The following is a 22,854-nucleotide window of genomic DNA, read 5'->3' as shown; positions in this document are numbered from 1 at the left end:
GGGGACTGTGGTTTTTCCCTGATTGCTACCACTGGCACCTCATGGTTTCTGCTGCCTCGGCCACCAGGTTGTTCAGACTAAGGGTTACTTGAGGTCATTGACTGCACCAGTCCTCCTTTGTCTATAAATTATCAATAGCCTGTCTAATGAATCAGTATTAGAGAGATGAAAACAGAAAAACAGGTCATTCAGCATCCATGGAGAGAAAGCAAGCTACTGTTTCATGATTCTTCATAATTAAATATGAGACACTGTTCTTTGTTAATGAGATAGTACTTTACATGATATCCACAAGTATATGCAATTTCATTACTTATCAGTATAATTACTCAAACTCTCAAGAATTGTTCAGAAAACATCTACTCCTTGCAAAGGATAATGTGGAATTCAATATCCCCATCCACGGGCTCAGTGTGGAGAATGGGTGAAGCTCAATGTTGCATGAACATTAAGTCTCTCAGTATTCAGTAATGATTGCTTATTGTGAAATCATGTTTCTTACTTCCAAATTCCTCTATAATCGTGACTGATCGAACCCATTTTTATGATAATTAAGTAGTTTGCTTATTTTCATTGTATTTGAAAGAAAGCATAATTAAACTACCAACTTATTGTAAATACCTTAGAAGTATTGTTGAAAGGTGGCTCTGAGCTGTTGTCATTGTTATTGGCATTTGAATAACAGCATTACAGCCCTAGAAGAATGAGTGAAAGAAAGAACCAGAGACAGTTAGCAGCATTTGGAAGAGCAGGTGACAGCTGCCCCAGAGACAGTCAATATTATGGAGAAGAATGTATGAAAATGTCTTAAGTGAAGTGGCTACTGAGGTACTTGGTGCATTGGGTTAATTTACTAAAACTCCTCAGTTTCAGGAAAGTTCCCATTAGATTAGAACATAGCATAAAGGATTAATATTTGCTAACAGAAGCAGGAAACTGTTGTTCAATAAGTTTTGCATTTGTCACGTTTGAGTGAACATGGATAAGTTCAAGGTAATCAGGAAGAGTCAACATGGTTTTGTGAAATAGAAATCATTTTGATCAATATATTGGAGTACTTCGAGGAGGTAACCCATATTATGGATAAAGGGGGACCAGCGGATGTTCTGTACCTAGACTTGATGAAGTGTCAGATCAAGGGCTATTATGGTAGGTAAAAGCTCCTGGTGTAGGTGATAGGATATTGGCTTGGACAGACGATTGGTTGGCAGAGAGTAGGTATAAATGTTAATAAAAATAGGAAATGCTGGAGAAACCCAGCAGGCTTGGCAGCATCTATGGAGAAAGAAACACAGTTAATGTTTCAAGTCTGATGTGACTCTTCACAGAGTCATTGAGTCATAGAGATGTACAGGACAGAAACAAACCCTTCAGTCCAACCTGTCCATGCCAACCAGATATCCCAACCCAATCTAGTCCCACCTGCCAGCACCCAGCCCATATCCCTTCAAACCCTTCCTATTCATATACCCATCCAAATGCCTTTTAAATGTTGCAATTGTACCAGCCTCCACCACTTCCTCTGGCAGCTCATTCCATACACGTACCACCCTCTGTGTGAAAACGTTGCCCCTTAGGTCTCTTTTGTATCTTTCCCCTCTCATCCTAAACCCATGCCCTCTAGTTCTGGACTCCCCCACCCCAGTAAAGAGACTTTGTCTATTTATCCTATCCATGCCCCTCATGATTTTATAAACCTTTATAATGTCAACCCTTAGCCTCCGATGCTCCAGGGAAAACAGCCCCAGTCTGTTCAACCTCTCCCTATAGCTCAAATCCTCCAACCCTGGCAACATCCTTGTAAATCTTTTCCGAAATCTTTCAAGTTTCACAACATCTTTCCAATAGGATGGATACCAAAACATTAACTTTGTTAATGAGTTTCATCATCATTTGCTGTTTGCATTTCAGATTGCCAGCATCTGTGGTATTTTGCTTTTATTTGAGGCATAACCAAGTCCTTTTATGTTATCAAAATTTAATAAGTGGTGTGCTGCTGGGATCAGTTCTGGGACCTCAAATTACAATTTCTATAAATGACTTAGACTCAGAGCAGAAGCTGTCCTGGACAACAATGTCTGCATTTGATGAAAATGCTTTTTTAAAAAAAAGCTTCATTGAATCTGTAGATATGTCAGTGAGAGACATCTTTATTGCATAGATTTTATGTTACTTTGCAAATGTGATCATTTATGTGCCTTCTGCAACCTTAATGATTATCACTAGCGAGAAAATACTTCCTTGGACATCCCATTTTTTGGTTGCAAAATTTATATAAAATATATAAAAATAAACAGTTGTGTGAACGTATGAACCATAACTGGTAGGAATTCGCAGGTTAGTGAGTGCACAAAGAACTATTGCATTTGTGTCTATTTTTTGAACTGAAATAAGATATTGCACCTTACATTGTTTCACAATGGCTCACATCACACATTACTAAACAACTATGTGATGTGCAATTCAGAATGGATACCACAAATTAACTGCACAGACAGCAGACCCTAAATCATTCAATGAAATATTTCATCAGTGTCATAATAATTTTTGTTAAAAAGCTGTTACTTTTGTTATGTATGCAGCATTTGGGTTATAAAACATTTATTTAAAATAGAAACACATCTTGATGGCTGGCAGGATGACTAATGTGATGTTGCAATGGCGTGGGTTTCATGATGTAAGTGCTATAAAGAGATACTTCCAATATGACTGATGTTCCCAGGCTTTGTTGGGCTTTTGGAATAGATGGATGCTTAATACACTTATAGAACCAGATAGGAAGAGAGTTGCAAAATATTGCACATCTGAAGGATGCTGTTGGTTGAAACTTTTGACTGACGCACGCACACACACACGCACACACACACACACTCATGTTGACAGTCATTTTAGAGTTGCTTCATGGCTCCAGGTAATACACCTCTGCAAGGCTTAATTGCTTCTGATGCTCTTCATAGACCCTGTGTCTCCACAAAATGGAATGTGGTTTACAGAATTATGCAAATTGACAGCTATTTTAATATAGGTCAGTGTCCCTTTGTTTGAGTGTTAAATCTTATTGTTGCAAATGTATGGAATGCATATTCAAAAAAATGAAACTCAAATTAATAATTGATCGAGCACATCTTCATACCACTAAGTATGCATTGAAATATGGAAGCTAGGCTCAGCTGTATTAAAATTCAAAAATCGAAATTCATTTATTTTTAAAATTACACACCTTCTCCTTGCTGCCTGTCATATCCTACCATTTAACTAAGGAAGATTTGCACAAGCCAACAATCAGACAGAGGTTCTGATGTTCAAGGGTAGTCAGGTACATTTTGAAAGCATAGATTAGGAAACTCTGATCTTCCTGGCTCCCACCTGGACTGCACCTGTGTTCTTTTCAGACTTTAATTTCCTTCCTGAATATATGGTTAACAAAAAACCTTTTGTTTCAAGAATCAGGATGCTTCGAGTACTACCAATCCACATATATTGCTGGTTGGTGAAGTTCCTGCTGGTCAAGCTTTCTTGTAAACTTGCTTCTAGTGGATTCAAACTTAGTTTGCCAAGTGTGAGGCAGAGTCCTTCACAGTGTTGATCTTGCTCAGGCAACTAAGTCACACTCTTGCACTGTGGGATGATGAGGCTCTTCTATGAGGAATTGTATGTTAGAAATAGACCTACATTCAAATGTTAAGTTTATTGGAGATGAAGATAAACAAAAGAGGTATACCAAAATGGTCAACAGCTGTGAGAGCCAGACTGTGCCTGCAAAATATGCCAATAAGAATGTTCAAACAGTAAGAGTTTCTGCAACACAAACTTACAGCTGAGCCTGTGATCAGGAACTCTGGTGTGGGCAGTGCTCTCAGACCACAGGCACAGTGCTAGCATTCACAGATGATCATTTGGAACACACTTGCAGAATGATTGAGACCTTGGATTACCAGAACTACTTTCTTTAACTATGGCTTATGAATTCCTTGTAACTCACTGCTGAAGGGGAGGCCGCTTGCAAGAAGACCCATGTTCTTACCAACATCAGTACAGATCATTTTGAAGCAGCACTTCTCAGTTCTGGAGGTATTAGAGGTGCCATCTCAATCTAGTTATATGTTCTGTCACCCTGTAGCAAGAATAGATGAGGGTACTGTGGAACCTTCAACAGAAAACAGAGTAGATTCAGAGTAGATTCAATCAGTTTCACTAAGTATATTGTCACTTAATCATCTTTGGAAGAAAGATTACTTGATCTCTATTGATTGTTGGTAAATATCATCTGTAGGTTCTGCAGCCAAGGAAGAGAACAAAGATATCTCTCTGGCTTCTTCATTATAGCTTCCACGTTCTCTTCCTGTTGTCTGTGCTGTGACATAACTGGTACTTAATTCTCAAACTCTGGCTAAGTCCTCTAGGGTGGCATGGTGGCTGAGTGGTTAGCACTGGAGCCTCACAGTGCCAGGGACTCAGGTTTGATTCCAGTTTCAGGCAACTGTCTGTGTGGGGTTTGCACATTCTCCTTGTGTCTGCATGGGTTTCCTCCCACAGTCAAAGATGTGCAAGTCAGGTGAATTGGCCATGCTAAATTACCCATAGTGTTAGGTGCATTAGTCAGAGGGAAATGGGTCTGGGTGGGTTACTTTTCGGAGGGTTGGTGTGGACTTGTGCGCCAAAGGGCCTGTTTCTTCACTGTAGGGAATCTAATCTAAATACAGCTGTACTGTGATGTTAGTGAGTGGCACAAACTTTTGTGAAATATCAGTGATTTTCCATAGTATTCAGACAAAGCAGTTTTTGTACAGTGAGCCAACAGAATAAAAAGGACCTCATGTGGCAGTTTTGATAACCCATCATTGACAAGATGATCCTGTCTATCATTTCATTCCTTTGTGCACCTCCCTATGGCTAAAAGTTAAGTAATGGGGCTCTGTTACATTTCTTGATGAATATGAACAGCTTGGTAGCGTTAGTTTCTGGAAGGCACTTTTAGATTGTTTCTTAATTGTTCTTTCTTCATATAATTTACAGTAAAGCTAAGGCTGTTGGTTCTGGTAGGATTGAGTTTGTGGGTTAAAGTAGTGATGATGAGGTATAGCATTGTATGTGGTTGGCAAAACCTATATAATGATTTACAGTACATTAGACTTACATTATTGGGACTTTTTTTAAAAAATCATCCATGTTGACATTGTGAAAAATACACAACACTAGGTTATAGTTCAACAGGTTTGTATGGAAGTACACGCTTTCAGAACTCTGCTCCATCGTCAGTTAGCTCGTGGAGTAAGGTCATAGGATACAGAATTTACAGCTATTTTGCAATAAATCAAAATCATCATCTCAATGAATGGGTTATCAACATTCTGTGCAAGTGCAAGAAACTTTATGCAATGGCAGATGTTTCTTCTCTTTGTGTTAATCCCAAGTGAATGGAGTACTGTTGCATGTTGAGTAGCCAATGTTAGTAAAAAACATTGCCAGACTGGTATCATCCAAACATTTCTATTATGGTGAGAGGGCGGGTAAGTGGAGCTGAGGCCATGAAAGGATCAACCATGATCTTATTGAATGCCAGATCAGGCTCGAAGGGCCAGATGGCCTACTCCTGCTCCTGGATCTTATGTTCTTATGTTCTATTTTTGACCGTTATACTTTCTATTCTTTCCTTGCTGCTTAGTTGTGAGTTGAAGGAAATTATTTATGGATAATAGGAAAAATAATCCTCCAATCTGTCCTAACTCCAACCCATTCCCCACTAGTCTGCTGTAAATGATTCCATTTGTCAGAACAGATTTACCAGTGTTTTCTCTGAGTGAACCAGCAATTTAATGCTATTCCTTTTATCTTTATCTATCTTTTTTCTTTGCTGGGAAATTTTAACAATTCTTGGGATGGATACGACAGTGGCTGGGCCTGAATTTATTCCTCATCCATTATTGCTCTTGAGTATTGTGGTGGTGAGCCAACCTTTTGAATCATTGCAGCTCATATAGTGCTTTTAAGGAAGAGATTCCTGGATTTTGTCATTGATTGTGAATTACCAATGATACAGTTCTAAGCAGGATAGTGTGTGGCTTGAAGGGGACCTTGCAGTGGTGCTCCCATGGGTATGCTGTCCCTGTTCGTTTAGGTGGTTCAGGTTACAAAATGTAATAGTCTGGTCACTATCAGACATTGCATTGCTCCTGTGGCTATCCCCTTAAGCTTTAACACAGGAAAATTTCAGATCATTGTAATAATGAAACATCATTTAAATTTGTGGAAATGAATCATTCTTAACCTGTGCAAAAGCCTTTTTTAAAATGATTTTGTGCTATTAGTTATTAATTAACAAGCAGAGTCAAAGTATAGGACAGTAAATGGTCCAATGTAGCTATGCAGGGAGCAAAGTTTTCTCTGTCGTTCACTCTCAGCAAGAGATTACAGCTCCAATAATAGCTGGGGAAGGGGAACACATGTGCAGAACAAATATCTACAAATGCTCTGATTCCTCTAGTGGTATTGAAGCCTCCTCTTGTGATTAACTGATATTGAATTCAGCCCAAAATCCATCATCATGTTAAGTTTCATCCCAATTATGAATTAAACAAATGCTTTGAGGTACTTAAACCTTATTCAGAGATTGGCATCAATTTAAACATTAAAACTTCTGAATTTACATTCACATTTTCCTTTTTCTAATCCACTGCTTTTCCCACCATGTAATCTGCAATTCATTTTTATTGCTGTTGATTCTTGTCCAATCACTTCCATTCTTCTGTATTCTTGACCTTTGCAGATTATAGACAAACACACCCACCTTTCTATAGTTTTAAATATATTGTTTGAATAACTTAGAATTACTAAGTAACCAAATACTAGGTCTTATTTAAAATTAGTTAGGTTATCAATACCTAATATCAATATAACAAAATAAATAGTTTTGCTCCTTCATGCCTTATTCCAATTCACTGATATGCATTAGTCTGAATGGACTATTGCATTTGCTAGCCAGTACAATCAGGGAAACTTGAAGTAAATGTTGATCCAGAATAGCTTCAATGCAAATATTAATCAACTTTTTCAAAGAATTGACGTGACACTGAGTTGTCCGATAAATCATCAAAATTGAGTTAATTTCATGCTGTGATATTTTTGCTAGCAATTTCAAACTTCTTGTGGAGTCATAGAGTTATGATAATATTAGAACTAGCAGCAGGAGTAGGCCATCTGGCCCTTTGAGCCCGTTCCGCCATTCAATAAGATCATGGCTGATCTTTTCATGGATTTAGCTCCATTTACCCACCCACTCACTATAACCCTTAATTCCTTTACTGTTCAAAAATCTCTCTATCTTTGCCCTAAAGATATTCAAAGAGGTAGCCTCAACTGCTTCACTGGGCAGGCAATTCCACAGATTCGCAACCCTTTGGGAGAAGAGTATCCTTCTCAGTTCAGTCCGAAATCTGCTTCCCCCTTATTTTGAGGCTATGCCCCCTAGTTCTAGTTTCACCCACCAGTGGAAACTATGTCCTTGCTTCTATCTTATTTATTCCCTCCATAATTGTATGTGTTCGATAACATGCTCCCTCATTCTTCTAAATTCCAATGAATGTAGTCCCAGTCCACCTTCTCAACTCTGGAATCAACCTACTGAACGTCCTCTGCACCCCCTCCAGTGTCAGTACATCCTTTCTCAAGTAAGAAGATCAAAACTGTACACACTGCTCCTGGTGTGGCCTCACCAACACCCTATACAGCCGTAGCATAACCTCCCTGTTTTTAAACTCCATCCCTCTTGCAATGAAGGACAATATTCCATTTGCCACCTAAATTACCTGCTGCACCTGCAAACCAACCTTTTGTGATTTTGCACAAGGACACCCAGGTCCCTCTTATAGCACAGAAACAGAGCCTTTAATCAAACTAGTCCATGCCATCCATAATCCCAAACTAAACTTGTCCACCCACAGCCAGATGGGAATATATCCCTACAAACTACATCTACTTATCCAAATGTTTTTAAACATTCAAACTGTATTCGCATCCACCATTTCCTCTGGAAGTTCATTCCACGTATACACCACTCTCTGTATAAAACAATTGCCTCGTGTGTTATTTTTACATTTTTCTCCTCCTACTTTAAAGATATGCCCCTTTGTCTTGAAATCCTTTATCCTAGGGAAACAACACCTGCCTTCCATTCACCTTATCTGTACCACTCATGATTTTATAAACATCTGTAAGGTCACCCCTCAACCTCCTCAGCTCTGGTCTATCTTGTCTCTCCTTACAACCAAACCCTCCATTCCCAGTAACATCCTGGTAAGTCTCTTCTGAACCCTCTCCGGCTTCATAATATCCTTCCTGGAACAATGACTACCAACTGTGGCTCTGATGTATTACATCTGACCTATAAGTGCTTGATAATGGGTGAGAAAAAAGTTCACAGAAATATTCCATTTCCCAACACTAATATTTTGCCGCCCACTGAGTAACAAACCAGATTTTATTACTGTACCACTATTTAATTGTTTTTAGTGGAACATATTTTCATATTTATCTATTTATAAGGTGCTTTTGGAAAAGGCTGGATAGTTTCTTGACAACTTACAAGAGTTACAATCAAGCAGGAGTCAGTGTACATTGTTTGTTGGACTAAATCGGTGGCATGATTAATGCTTGTAGGCAAAAATCTGCACAGCCTTTTAGTACATAAGCTCTTGAAATATGTAACAACGCTCATCAATGTGTAGGAACATTGAATATATACAATAGCTAATGCCTTGATCAGATTGATTTACTTATACAAGTCAGAGATTTGAGGATGCAAGCCCAATAATAAGAGGTGCTTCTCCCTAAATGAATCATATTTGCCTGGAATTGTTCTATAAACATTAAACACGGGCAGAAACTTCTTCAGGTAGGTAATTGTATAATCTGGTGACAAATTTGAAGTCTCCAGCAATTTTTCAGTAGTGTAAGGCATTGCAAAATAATTATTATACCACAGACTTAAAAAGGAAACTAAAGACTGTTCAATCCAGAATTATACTACCTCTTATTTCTGTTTTGTTTCCAATTAGAATTCTATGGAATAAAATGAGTGATCCTCACTTCCATCTACAGCTTGGAAGCCAACACCAATAATGTACTCTTGGAAAACATGATAAATTCATGATTTGGAGAAGCCGGTGTTGGACTGGCTTAGTTAAAAATCACACAAAACCAGGTTATAATCCAATAGGTTTGATTGGAAGCACTAGCTTCCACCTGATGAAGGAGCAGCACTCCAAAAGCTAGTGCTTCCAATTAAACCTGTTGGACTCTCACCTGGTGTTGTGTGATTTTTAACATCATAAATTCAGGCCTCACTGTTGTTTAATATACAGCAGATCAGATTCAAGATTAACATTAACAATTAATTATTCACTAAATCATATGGCCATAAGACCAGAGGACATTGGAGCAGAAATTAGGCCATTCAGCACATCAGGTCTGCTACACCATTCAATCAAGGCTGATAGGTTTCTCAACCCCATTCTCACACCTTTTCTCTGTAACCCTTGATCCGCTTGACAATCAAGAACTTATCTGTCTCTGTCTTAAGTAAATACAATGATCTGGCCTCTGTAGCCTTCTGTGGCAGTGAATTGCATGGATACACCATTCTCTGGCTAAAGAATTTTCTCCTTATCTCCTGAAGATGTTTCTCCTTATCTCCATTTTAAAGGTCTTCCCTTTACTCTAAGGCTGTACCCTCAGGTCCTTGTCTCTCTTACCAATGGAAAGATTTTCCCAACATCCAGGCCACTCAGAATTCTGTAAGTTTCAATTTGATCCCCCTCATCTTTCTAACCTCCATCAAGGAGAGACCCAGAGTCCTCAAATGTTCCTCATATGTTAAGCTTTTCATTCCTGTGACTATTCTCATGAACCTCCTCACAACCTGCTCCATGGCCAGAACATTCCTCCTGAGATATGTGGCCTAAGACTGCGTACACTACTCAAAATGTGGTCTGACCAGAGCCTTATAGAGTCTCAGAAGTACATCCCTATTTTTATATTCAAATCCTCTTAAATTAAATTCCAACATTGAATTTGCCTTCCTAACTACTGACTCAACCTGCAAGTTGACTTTCAGAGATTCCTGGACTAGAACTACAAGTCTGTTTGTACTTAGATTTCTGAATTTTCTCCCCATTTAGAAAATAGTCTATGCCTTTATTCTTCTTACCAAAGTGCATGACCTCACACTTCCCCACGTTGTACTCCTTCTGTCACTTCTTTGTCCACTCTCCTCACCTGTCCAAATCCTTCTGCAGCACCCCCATCTCCTCAGTGCTACCTGTCCCTCTAACTATCTTTGTGTCATCTACAAACGTAGCCAGACTGCCCTCAATTCTTTCATCCAGATCATTAATGTATAAAGTGAAAAGTTGTGGTCCCAACACTGAGCCTTGCGGAACACCACTTGTTGCTGGCTGCCATCCTGAGAAGGTCCCCCCTTTATCCCCACTCTCTGCTTTCTGTCAGACAGCCAAGCTTCTATCCATGTTAGCTCCGTGCCTCTAACACCATGGGCCCTTATGTTATTCAGCAGCTCCTGTGCAGCACCATATCAAGTTCAGACAGAGTGGCCTGGCATGTGATTGGATTTCACATTGTTAAATTCCTGACTCATCTGTCAAATGTAAACCAACACTTTTAAGAGTGTCCCTTGAATTGACGATTGGCTAATTAGAATCATGGAATCGTCACAGCACTGAAGGAGGCTATTTGGCCCATCATGCATGCCCCAACTCTTCTAGCAAGCATCAAGACCTTGTGCTAATTCCCTGCTTTTTCCCACATGGCCCAGCATAGTACTTCTACCAAATACCATCCAATGCTCCTCTTGAATGCCTCAGTTGAGCCTGCCTCCACCGTATTTCCAGGCAGTGCATTACATACCCTAAAATGAAAGAAAAAAACATGTCTCACAATACCCTTGCTTCCTTTACCTGTCACTTCCAACTGGACAATCAGTCTGATGCTTAAATAAAAGTCTGTTGGTATTTTGGATCAGGAATGAGATCGTAACTTAAAGGATATAAAGGTGCTGAAAGTCCCCCAAGAAATAATGAAAAAAAAATTCAAATGAATTTGAATTAAGACTAAATGTTTTCCATTAGTCTAGTTAAAACCCCAACTACTATACGTATTGGAAGCAAATAAATTATCTTCAAAACTGGGGCAGCTTTTTGCTGATGTTAACATTATGTAGTTATTATATTAAGTCTGTAGAAATTGTAGTTGAGATTCCTTTCTTGTGGCAACAGCAATGGTATTAGAGTCTTCATGTGAACACTGTCCGACAGACTGTTTCATTTTCACTACAAGCGGAACAAAGACTAGTTGCTCAATTTCCAGTTTTATGCAGTCATTTGGTTTTTTAGCCCCACCTTTGGTTACTTCAGAGGCAGCTGAATCCACCGCAACTTTCTGCCAAAACCCAGAGGTGTTTGGAAAGACGTAATGTCCCGACAGATGAAATACCACAAGCAGCTACATTGTCAGAACCCTGACAGAGGAACAGAGGGTTCAGACAGCATTGATTTCCAACAAAACAACATTTTTTTCAGTTGGTCACAGGAGATAAAAGCTATCTCTCTATCATGAGAGGTTGCAAGAATCTTTCCTCCTGACATTACAAGGTATGAAGAAAAACTTAAATAATGTAAAGAACCAAATCCAACCTGGTGGTCAGTTGCACTTTGAACCCCTCAACAGATTAAATGCCTCTATCCTGACTTGCCTTTTAGTGCAGGCAAAAACTTTGGTTTCCAACAGTAATCAGTCAAGGGAATAGACAAGTCATTCACTCTCATATGACATGTGCCTGCCACATTTGTATCAAACAATCCTCAACGTTTAAGGGAGTAGTCTTCAGTCAATGGGTCTGTGCGCGGTATGTTAAGGGCAGCCTCCAATATCAATCCAGCTAGGGGACAGCCAGTCTGCATTTGGGCTGGTTAAGGTCAGTGGGGTTTGTGCCTCTGCAGTCCAGGGAATCAGACACATTCAGCCCTGTGAATCCAGTGCAACCAATCCAGAGAGTCACAGTAAGTCAGTCAGGGAACTGTGCAGAGGTCAGACATGAATCTGGTCACTCATCATTTAGGGCTGTCCAGCTAAGTGGGTCAAAGGCAAGGGTTTCATCCACCAGTATTTAAGGAAGGTTTATGAAGGATCACTGTTGCAGGAGGGTTGCTGACGAATTCAAATGTGGGAATTGGAGACAGCATACTTCGATGCAGAGGGAATAACAGTTGTGAAGAGGGGAACCTTGTATATGAGAGAGAGGAGGTAATGGAAAGGGAAGGGGTAATTTTTGAGATGGTCACTGACAGTCTGCAATACTCTGACTTCAATGGGGAGACAGTGGGCTGCTGTATCTGGCACGCTGACTTGATATGCCTGGAGCCAAGGGAGCAAGGTAGGGAAATAAAGAGTTAGATAAACAGATTGAGTGGAAACATCAGGAAAATTCAAAGCCAGAGAGATTGAAAGGGGAAGGTTGAAGTGGATGTGTGCCCTTGGAGGTTCACCCAGGAAAAGAGGCTGAGCCTGAGATACTGTGTCAACAGCAATTGGTATTTCATTTCATTCCATTGTGCTGCAATTAACAAGTGTGGAATGGAGCTGGGAACAGCTGCAACTCCACTCAGAGTGAGAATGTTGACCCTGATGCTCGAAACGTCGAATTCTCTATTCCTGAGATGCTGCCTAACCTGCTGTGCTTTGACCAGCAACACATTTGCAGCTGTGATCTCCAGCATCTGCAGACCTCATTTTTTACTCGAAGATTTTAACCTACTGCGAATCCTCTTACAAGGATGCCTTCCTTGAAGAAGCTCTCTTCCTCCCTCTACAAGGATTTCAGTGAGTCCCTCTCTCACTGCACCCCCCAGGCCTCTCTCTTATTCCTGATGAAGGGCTTATGCTCGAAACGTCGAATTCTCTATTCCTGAGATGCTGCCTAACCTGCTGTGCTTTGACCAGCAACACATTTGCAGACCTGATGCTAATGCCATTGAATGACAAGGGCAATGGTTGCATTCTTTCTTGCTGGGATGGTCATCTTTGTGTGGCATGAATGTTACCTGTCAATTATCAGCCCAGGGAGAAGAAAGTGAGGACTGCAGATGCTGGAGAATTAGGGTGGAAAACGTGTGGTGCTGGAAAAAGCACAGCAGGTCAGGCAGCATCTGATGAGCAGGAAAATCGATGTTTCGATGCATAAGGTCAAAACATCAATTCTCTTGATCTCCGGATGCTGCCTGACCTGCTGTGCTTTTTGCACCGCCACACTTTTTCGACTCAATTATCAGCCCAAGCCTGGATGTTGTCAAGGCCTTTCTGCATCTGAACATAGACTGCTTCAATATCTGAGTCGTGAATGGTGTTGAACATTGTGTAATCATCAAACATCTGCACTTCTGACCTTATGATGGAGATAAGTTCATTGATGAAGCAGCTGAAGATGGTTGGGCGAGGACACTGTCCTGAGGAACTCCTGCAGAGATGTTCTGGAGCTGAGATGACTGACTCCAATAACCACAACCATCTTCCAATGTATCAGGTATGGCTCCGGTCAGAGTTTTACCTGGATTCCCACTGATTGCAGTTTTGCTGGGGCTCCTTGATGCTATGCTTGGTCAAGTGTGTGGCCTTGACATCACATTCACTTTCTTTGGAGTTCAACTCATTTCTTCATGTTTGACCTAGGGCTGTAATGAAGTCAAGAGTTGAGTGGCCCTGACAGAATCAAAACTGGGCAACACTGAGCAGGTGTTGCTTGATAGCACTGTTGATGACACCTTCTATCGCTCTACTGATGATCGAGAGTAGACTGATGGGGCAGTACTTGTTTGGGTTGGACTTGTTCTGCATTTTGTGTACAGAACAATATCTGAGACATTTTCCATATTGTCAGGTGGAGATCAGTGTTGTAACTAGACAGAAGCTGCTTGGCCTGATGAGTGGCATGTTCTGGAACACAAGTCTTCATTGTGATTATCGGGTGTTGTCAGGGCCATAGCCTGTGAAGTGTCCAGTGAATTCAGCGGTTTCTGGATGTTAGATGGAGTGAATCAAATTGGCCAAATACTGGTATCTGTGATACTGGGAACTTCCAGAGGAGCTGAGTTAGATCATGCACTCAGCAATTCTGACTGAAGATTATTGCAAATGCTTCAGCCTCATCTTTGGCATTGCACAAAAGTGGTCATAAGATAGATTCCACCACCTCTTGATTGGTTTGGATCTGTCATGTCTCATGATGGATTCTTTTTCTCAATGAAGTAAAAATTTCATGTTACTACATCGATGGCTATTCTACCACAGAATCCCTACAATGTGGAAGCAAGTCATTCTGCCCAACAAGTCCACACCAAACCCCACCCCTCCCGAAGAGCATCCCGCCCAAAACCACTCCTCTACCTTTCCCACAGTATTCAGAACCCACCTAGCCTTCCATGAATACTATGGGAAAATTTGACTAGCCAATCCACCTAAAACTGCACATCTTTGGACTGTGAGAGGAAACCAGAGCACCTGAAGGAAACCCACATGGGAAGAATGTGCTAACTCCACACAAGCAGTTGCCTGAGGGTGGAACTGAACCCGGATTCCTGGCACTGTGAGGGAACAGTGCTAACCACTGAGCCACCATGCCACCTATTGTTTAATCAGAAATGGGGAGGAGGTGATGAACAGAGGAGAGTTAAGTTTCAAAGTTGCATAACACAACTTGAATGAATGAATAGCTTTCATTTAAGATGCTCTGTGAAATGTGATAAGGTGAGGGGTGATAATGGTACGGAATGGGAGTAGTCCAAGGGAGTGTCAAGCATGCTGAGGTTAGATAGATCATGGGATCAATTTAGAGTCAAATTCTGTCACTTTGTTCTCAAAACACAACTTAGCCTCAGTCTCAGTCTCTTAAAAGCCTCCTCACTGCAAGGGTGACCATGCCTTTCCTACCATGAACGCTATAAATACCTACATAACCCTCAGGAGCCAGAAATAAGTGTTAAACTAGTCCTTGTATTGATACACATGTATAACTGGTAACTGTGATTAAATGATCTAGGATGTTCTAACTACGAATTGTCTGCCAGTGAAACAGCAATACTCAAGTCAATCTTTTGCAATTCGTCCTTTAAATAGCACTGCTATTGAACTGTAGCACTGCCCTCCTCAATGATGGACATTTAAAATGCCACGTAACTATCCAAAGAAGAATATTCTCCTGGTCTCCTGACTAATATTTATCTCTTGACCATAATTGCCAAGACAGGTCATCTGCTCATTTAACTCTTTGCCATTGTCGAGCTCTTTGCTGTGTAAAAATTGGCTGCCATGTTCCCCTTTAATACAGCAGTGATCACATTCCAGTGGCTCTGAAACACCTCAGAATATTCTTTGGTTATGAAAGGCTCTTTACAAAAGGGAAGATCTTTTATTTAGCTCAGAAAATGAGACATATATGCAGACACAGAAGATGTTAGATATTGGATTGGAAATGAAAGCTGTTGATCTATGTTAAAGACTTTGTTTTTAGGAATTTGTGCAGCTGTACATCGAGTAGAAATGCCAATCTGAATCACAATCTGATCTCTTTTGAAAGATTTCTAATCAATATTTGTCTTAGAGTTCATCAGTTCCAATATATGGATGACTTCGTGGAATCACGCCAATATCATTGAATGTTTGACAGAAAAACAATGGAGAGAAATTATCTCAATGAGAGTTTGATTTCCAACAGTATCCGAGCTGATAAATGTGAGTCACACTATTTTGAAATGGTAGTGTAAACCCATCCGAACAACAATCTAATGCAATGGATTAACATCAATCCCAACAAACCAGTAACTACTGCCAAATATAACAGCATGAGGTGGCCCACATCATTGAGGACTGTTTTGGTACATTACTATCTGGTGGTCTTTGACACTATATCTAAGGCTATCTAGTGTCAATGCTACCAATAAAACTGAGAGACTGCAGTATGACATTGACTATTAAACTTAATACCTGTGATATTGGATCATTACTGATTATTAATTGAGTGAACACCACTTAAACACACACTCATTGCCTGTTCTCTAAATCCAAGGAGATTGCTGTAGATATAAGTTATTCTATGTACTGCGTAGGAGAAGATAAATGTTATGGTTACTAACCTTGTTTTGTTGGCGTAAAAGCTTGTCAAAAACAAATTGTGTCATGTTCTAAAGTCGCATTGCTGGCTCTAATGTTACAGCAAAGTCTGCAGTCTATGATTTATACCATTTTAGTGAAAGGTGAGCTGCTGCATATTTGAGATTGTTGCACATTTGTAGCAATTGCATTCACTGCTACATTAGCATTACATTCAGAAAATGCACATGACCTGGAAAGGGTGGTTCATGAGAGCAAATGAAATTCTTCATGATTTGCAGTTAAACCGTACTGTGATCTACAAGAGACTGACTGCACATAAAGAAGTTGGTTTATCAGGAAGGCTATGAGGAAGCTAAAGAATCAACTTCTCCCTAGGCGATTGCTGTATACTTTAATAGAACTTGCACTGGACCTTAGTTTTACATTTAGCATGCTAGCAACAGCACATTGTGGTACAAGTAAATATTTGCTTTAATGAGTTTTGAGAAGATTTGTAGCTCAGGTTGAAGTTCTGGATGTAGGTTTGCTCGCTGAGCTGGAAGGTTTGTTTTCGATGTTTCGTCACCATATTAGGTAACATCATCAGTGAGCCTCTGGATGAAGCACTGGTGGTATGGCCTGCTTTCTATTCATGTATTTAGAATCTATTCTGATTCATCATGTGATGTCATTTCCCATGGTAATGTCATTTCCTGTGGTGATGTCATTTCCTGTTCTTACCACTCTGAGAAAAAAGAACTTTCACATTTTCACAGAAGCTGGAACCAGAGAATGATTCAGCCCAGAAACAGGTCATTTGGCCCATTTTGGCTGTGCCAGCTTTCAAAAGCTCAACAATTTGGAGCATCCTATCTGAGACCATAATAAGTTGGGGAAGCTTGCCTGAGGACAGGCCATAACATTTTAAGTGAAAATATTGCCAGTCAACTCTTGAGACTGTAAAACCCAACTCTCTGATTTTTCCCTCATTCCTGAAGAAGGGCTCATGCCCGAAACATCGATTCTCCTGTTCCTTGGATGCTGCCTGACCTGCTGTGCTTTTCCAGCAACACATTTTCAGCTCTGATCTCCAACATCTGCAGTCCTCACTTTCCCCTAAAAATCACACAACCCCAAGTTATAGTCCAAAAGGTTTATTTGGCAGCACCAGCTTTTGGAGCACTGCTCCTTTATCAGGTGGTTCTTCATCAGGAGTGCTCCACAACCACCTATGAAGGAGCAGTGCTCTGAAAGCTAGTGCTTCCAAATAAACCTGTTGGACTATAACTTGGGGTTGTGATTTTAACTTTGAAACTACATTGGTACCATTAGGTGTTATGTTCAAATGCTCCTGTCTAAACAGTCACTAAATCTATCTCTACAGAGATGTTTTGGCTAGATGTCCTTTGTTGTAAAAGTATTGCAATTAGAAGTTCAGTGTGACTCCAATTAATTTGGGGTTTTGATTCATCATCATGATAATACTCTGATATTGAGTATGTTCAACAGACTTTAGGATACGTAAGCAGTATGAAGATTGTGTGGCAAGGTGTAACTACTGTAGAGGATCTGTCATGATCGTATTGAAGGGTGCAACAGGCTGGATGGGCTAAATGATCTCCTGCTCCTTCACAAATAAGACATAGGAGTGGAAGTAAGGCCATTCGGCCCATCGAGTCCACTCCGCCATTCAATCATGGCTGATGGGCGTTTCAACTCCACTTACCAGCGTTCTCCCCGTAGCTCTTAATTCCTTGAGACAACAAGAATCTATCAATCTCAGCCTTGAAGACATTTAGCGTCCCGGCCTCCACTGCACTCTGTGGCAATGAATTCCACAGGCCCACCACCCTCTGGCTGAAGAAATGTCTCCGCATTTCTGTTCTGAATTGACCCCCTCTAATTCTAAGGCTGTGTCCACGGGTCCTAGTCTCCTCGCCTAATGGAAACGATTTCCTAGCGTCCACCCTTTCCAAGCCATGTATTATCTTGTACGTGTCTATTAAGTCTCCCCTTAATCTTCTAAACTCCAATGAATATAATCCCAGGATCCTCAGCCGTTCCTCATACGTTAGACCTGCCATTCCAGGGATCATCCGTGTGAATCTCCGCTGGACACGTTCCAGTGCCAGTATGTCCTTCCTGAGGTGTGGGGACCAAAACTGGACACAGTACTCCAAATGGGGCCTAGCCAGAGCTTTATAAAGTCTCAGTAGCACATCTCTGCTTTTATATTCCAACCCTTTTGAGATAAGGTGTTGAGGGGCATGGACAGCGTGGATAGAAAGCAGCTGTTTCCCTTGGTTGCAGGGTCAAGCACAAGGCGACACATTCTTAAAGTGAAAGGCAGGAGGTTTAGAGGGGATTGACGAAATAAGTTTTCACCCAGAGGGTGGTTGGAATCTGGAATGCTATGCCTGGGAGGGTAGATGAGGTGAGTATTTTCACAACCTTTAATAAGTATTCGGATAAGTACTTGAAGTACCGCAAACATTCAAGGCTATGGGCTGAGTGTGGGAAAATGAGATGAGTATAGATAATTGTATTTTATTTTTGGCGGTGCTGACTTGATGACCCAAAGAGGATTCTATGATTCTAAATTTATTTGAGCTTTTGAGAAATGTATCTAGTCGAGCAGACAAAGAGGAACCAGGAGATGTGAAATACCTGGATATCCAAAAGGCATTTGATAAAGTGCCACATGAAGGGTTAGTAGGCAAGAAAACAGCTCATGAAGTTGGGGATAATAAATTCCAGGAATAGATGATTGGTTAATGGACAAAACATGAGGGAAAAAAGAGACATATTTAAGTTAACAGGTTGTACCAGGTGCAGTGCTGTAAGTATCGGTGTCTTCAGCTGTCTACAATCTATAATTAATCATTAGCTGACAGTGAGCATCGTGTGCAAGTTTGCTGATAATCCAAAGCTTGGTGGAAAGGTAAGCTGTAGGACAACAGACATTGTAAAGGCACACAGGCAAGTTAAGTGAGTCTATTTTTATTCACTCATGGGGTGAGGACTAGGCCAGCATTTATGTTCCATCCCTACTTACCCAGAGGACAGTTAAGAGTCATTGCTGTGGATCTAGAGTCATATGTAGACCAGACCAGGTAAGGATGGCAGTTTCCTTCCCTAAAGGGCATCAGTGAACCAGGTTGGATTTTTTCTGACAATCAGCAGTGGATTCATGGTCATCACGAGATCCAGATTTATGTTTTTGAATTCAAATTCCACCATCTACTGTGGTGGGATCTGAATCCCAGTCCCCAGAACATTATCAGTGTCTCTGGGTTAACAGTCCAGCAACAGTAGCACTAGGATGTCACTTCCCAACAATATGACCAAAGGCTTATATTATATGAAAGTGTGAATGCATTCATTTTGGCCACAAGAATAGAAAAGCAAATTAATTTTTAAAAGATTCTAAATGTTGATGTTCAGAGAGAGTTAGGTGTGCTCATACCCCAAAATTTGGCATGCAGGTGCAACAAACCATTAGCAAGACAAATTGGCTTGTTGGTGTTCATTAAATGGGATTTGGATTATAGGAATAAAGAAGTCTTGTTGTGACTGCGTGGACACTGGTGAGACCACATCCAGAATGCTGTGTGCAGTTTTGTTCTTCATATTTAAGGAAGGATATGTATTTATTAGAGGTGGTCCACAAAGAGTCACTAAATTGGTTCCTGGGGTGAGGAAGTTGCCTCATGATAAATTGAACCTATATTCTTGGGAGTTTTGGAGAATAAGAGATGTCTCACTGAAAGACACAAGATCCTGAAATGAATTCACAGAGTGGACGGATCAGAAATTGTTTCCACTGATGGGGGAATGTAGACATAGGGGCACAGCGTCACAGTAAGGGGCTGATCATTTAGGACTAAGATGGAAAGAAATTATTTCACATAGAAATGGTGAAGCTTTGCTGTTCTCTACCCAGAGAGTGCTGCTTTCTTGAATACATTTAAGGTTGAGATAAATAGATTTTTGATGTGTCAAGGAATCAAGGGATGTGGGGAACAGGTAAAAAAAAAATGATTTGATATTGAAGTTCAGCCAATATTACATTATGATGGGCTGTATGTTTTATTTTGCCTCTTAATTCTTTATGCTATTATGTTTTTAGAAAAGATGATACCTAAAGCCAGTCATCGTATTTCAAAACATAGAATCCCAATAGTGTAGAAGCAGACTACTCAGTCCATCAAGTCCACACTGACTCTTTAAAGAGCATCCCACCATCTACCCGTCACTAACCCACCTAGCCTGCACATCTGTGGGCACTATGACAACTTTGCCTGGCCAATCCACCTCACCTGCACATCCTTGAACTATCAGAGGAAACTAGAGCAAACCCATACAGCCACAGGGAAAATGTACAAACTCCACACAGACAGTCGCCCAAGTGTGGAATCGAACCCGGTTCCCTGGCGCTGTGAGGCTGCGGTGCTAACTACTGAGTCACCATGCCACCCACTGTGCAAAAGTCCCTTATATTAAAAATAAACATAAATCAAGCATGTGCACAGTGAAACTAATGGTACAACCACCCAGCGTAAAGCAGCCCTCATGATCGGTACCCCATCCACCAACTCAAATATTTATTGTCCCCATTATCGGTATATCATGGTTGCAGTAGTAGTGCTATGAATGTACAAAATGTACTGTAACAAGTTTTCAAAGCTCAGTGACAGTACTTTGGAAACACGCAACCTCCATCTCCCAAAAAACAAGGGCATCAAATGCATAAGAACAGCATCAAATCAAAGTCACCCTCCAGGTCACACTCCATCCTGATTTGGGCATGTGTCACAGTCTCTTCATCATCATGGGGTCAAATAAATGGACTGGTCAGATGGGCAGATCAGTGGCAGATGGGATTTAACCCTGATAAATGACATATTTTAGAAAATGCCAAGGGAGGCATGGGATTACTCAATGCATAATATTACACTAGGAGGCTCAGCGGAACAGAGGAATCTTGGTGGGTTTGTCCATAGATCTGTGAAGATTACAGGACAGGTTAGGAAGATGCAGAAGACATTTTGGGATGCTTACATTTAACAGTTGAAGCATAGATTATAAGAGCAGGGATTATATAGAGCTATATGTTGGAGGTATACAGAATGTTGGTTAGGCCACACCTGGAATACTGTGTGTAGTTTTGGCCACTAACTATAGAAAGGGTGTGATTGCATTGGAGGTGATGCAGAGAACATTCACCAGGCATGGAGCATTTCAACGATGAAGAGAGGCTGGATAAGGTCAGGTTGTTTTCCTTTGGAACAGAGGGGTTTGAGGGGTTACTCGATAAGGGTGTATAAGATAATGAGGGCATGGGTAGGGTGGATAGAAAGCAGCTTTTCCCCTTTGTTGAACAGTCAGTAACAAGGGGGTGCATGTTGAAGGTGAATCTGAAGGAGATTGATAAGGGAATTGAAGAAAAGTGTTTTCACCTGGAGGGTATTTGAGGCAGGAAACTTCACAACCTTTAAAAAAAGTACTTGGGTAAGCACTTGGAAGTGTCATGAAATTCAAGGCTATGGGTTAAGTGCTAGAAAGTGACTCTGGCGTTGATTTGGTGCAGTTTTGGTAGCCCAGGCTCAATGGGCTGAAAGGCATCTTCTGTACTGTATGATTCTACATTTCTAAACTCTCCACCTAACTAAAATGTCATCATTACAAGCACAGTAGTGGTCAGAATAGCATCCTTCAGTGCAGAAACCGGCCATCCAGCCCAACAAGTCCACACCGACCCTCTGATGATCATCCCACCCAGACCCATCCCTATAACCCCACATTTCCGATGGCTAACCCACACATCTCTGAACATTATGGTCAATTCAGTACAGCCAATCCACCTAACTTGCACATCTTTGGACTATGGGGAGGAAACTGGAGCACCTGGAGGAAACCCACACAGCTACAGGGAGAATATGCAAACTCCACACAGACAATCGTCTGTGGCTGGAATTGGACCCAGATCCCTGGCGCTGTAACATAGCAAGCTGATCACTGAGCCACCATACTGCCCATTCTTCTTAAAGAAGAAGACTCACTTCCATTTTTCAAAGGTGACTGGAGTTGGGCAATAAATGCTGGTCCTGATTATCACATCAACATCTTAAGAATAAAAATTCAAAATCAGAATCTTCAGATGTACAATTGGAATCTTTAAGCAATGCCACAAGTGTCCCATATTTACTCTGCAAAGATAGCTCACATGGAAGACCAAAGGACAGGGTGCAACAGCAAGACTGTGAAATTTACAGCAAAGGTATCATTGCAAAACCAGCAATGTGGTAGAGAAAACTGGTGTTCCCCCTCCCCCCAGGCATCAACTGAAGATAAGTAATAGGTCAATGAGTCAACTGCACCCATGCCAATTGAACTGAACCCTGTGTCCAGTTGCTCAAATTCCATCTATTGCCATTCTATGATGGACTCTTGCAGTAGATTAGAGGGAGTGTTTAATCTGATGCAAGGTTCAGTGTGTTGGGGATAGGCTGGATGTGAATTTTTGTATCTTTGTGTGCAATATTCAAATCAAAAGGGACACTCATTTCAACAAGTAATGTATGAATGCTGTTAGATTAATTTGTCATTTGATGTAGTTTTGCTCAGACATATGACACCTAATTTTCCCTTGTTTTCTCAATGGTTGATGGTAGGGTTTGTGATTATGCGTATTCCTGG

This window comes from Hemiscyllium ocellatum, chromosome 15 (genome assembly GCF_020745735.1).
Source record: "Hemiscyllium ocellatum isolate sHemOce1 chromosome 15, sHemOce1.pat.X.cur, whole genome shotgun sequence".
NCBI classification, from domain to species: domain Eukaryota; kingdom Metazoa; phylum Chordata; class Chondrichthyes; order Orectolobiformes; family Hemiscylliidae; genus Hemiscyllium; species Hemiscyllium ocellatum.
Note: the sequence above shows the minus strand (reverse complement) of the source record.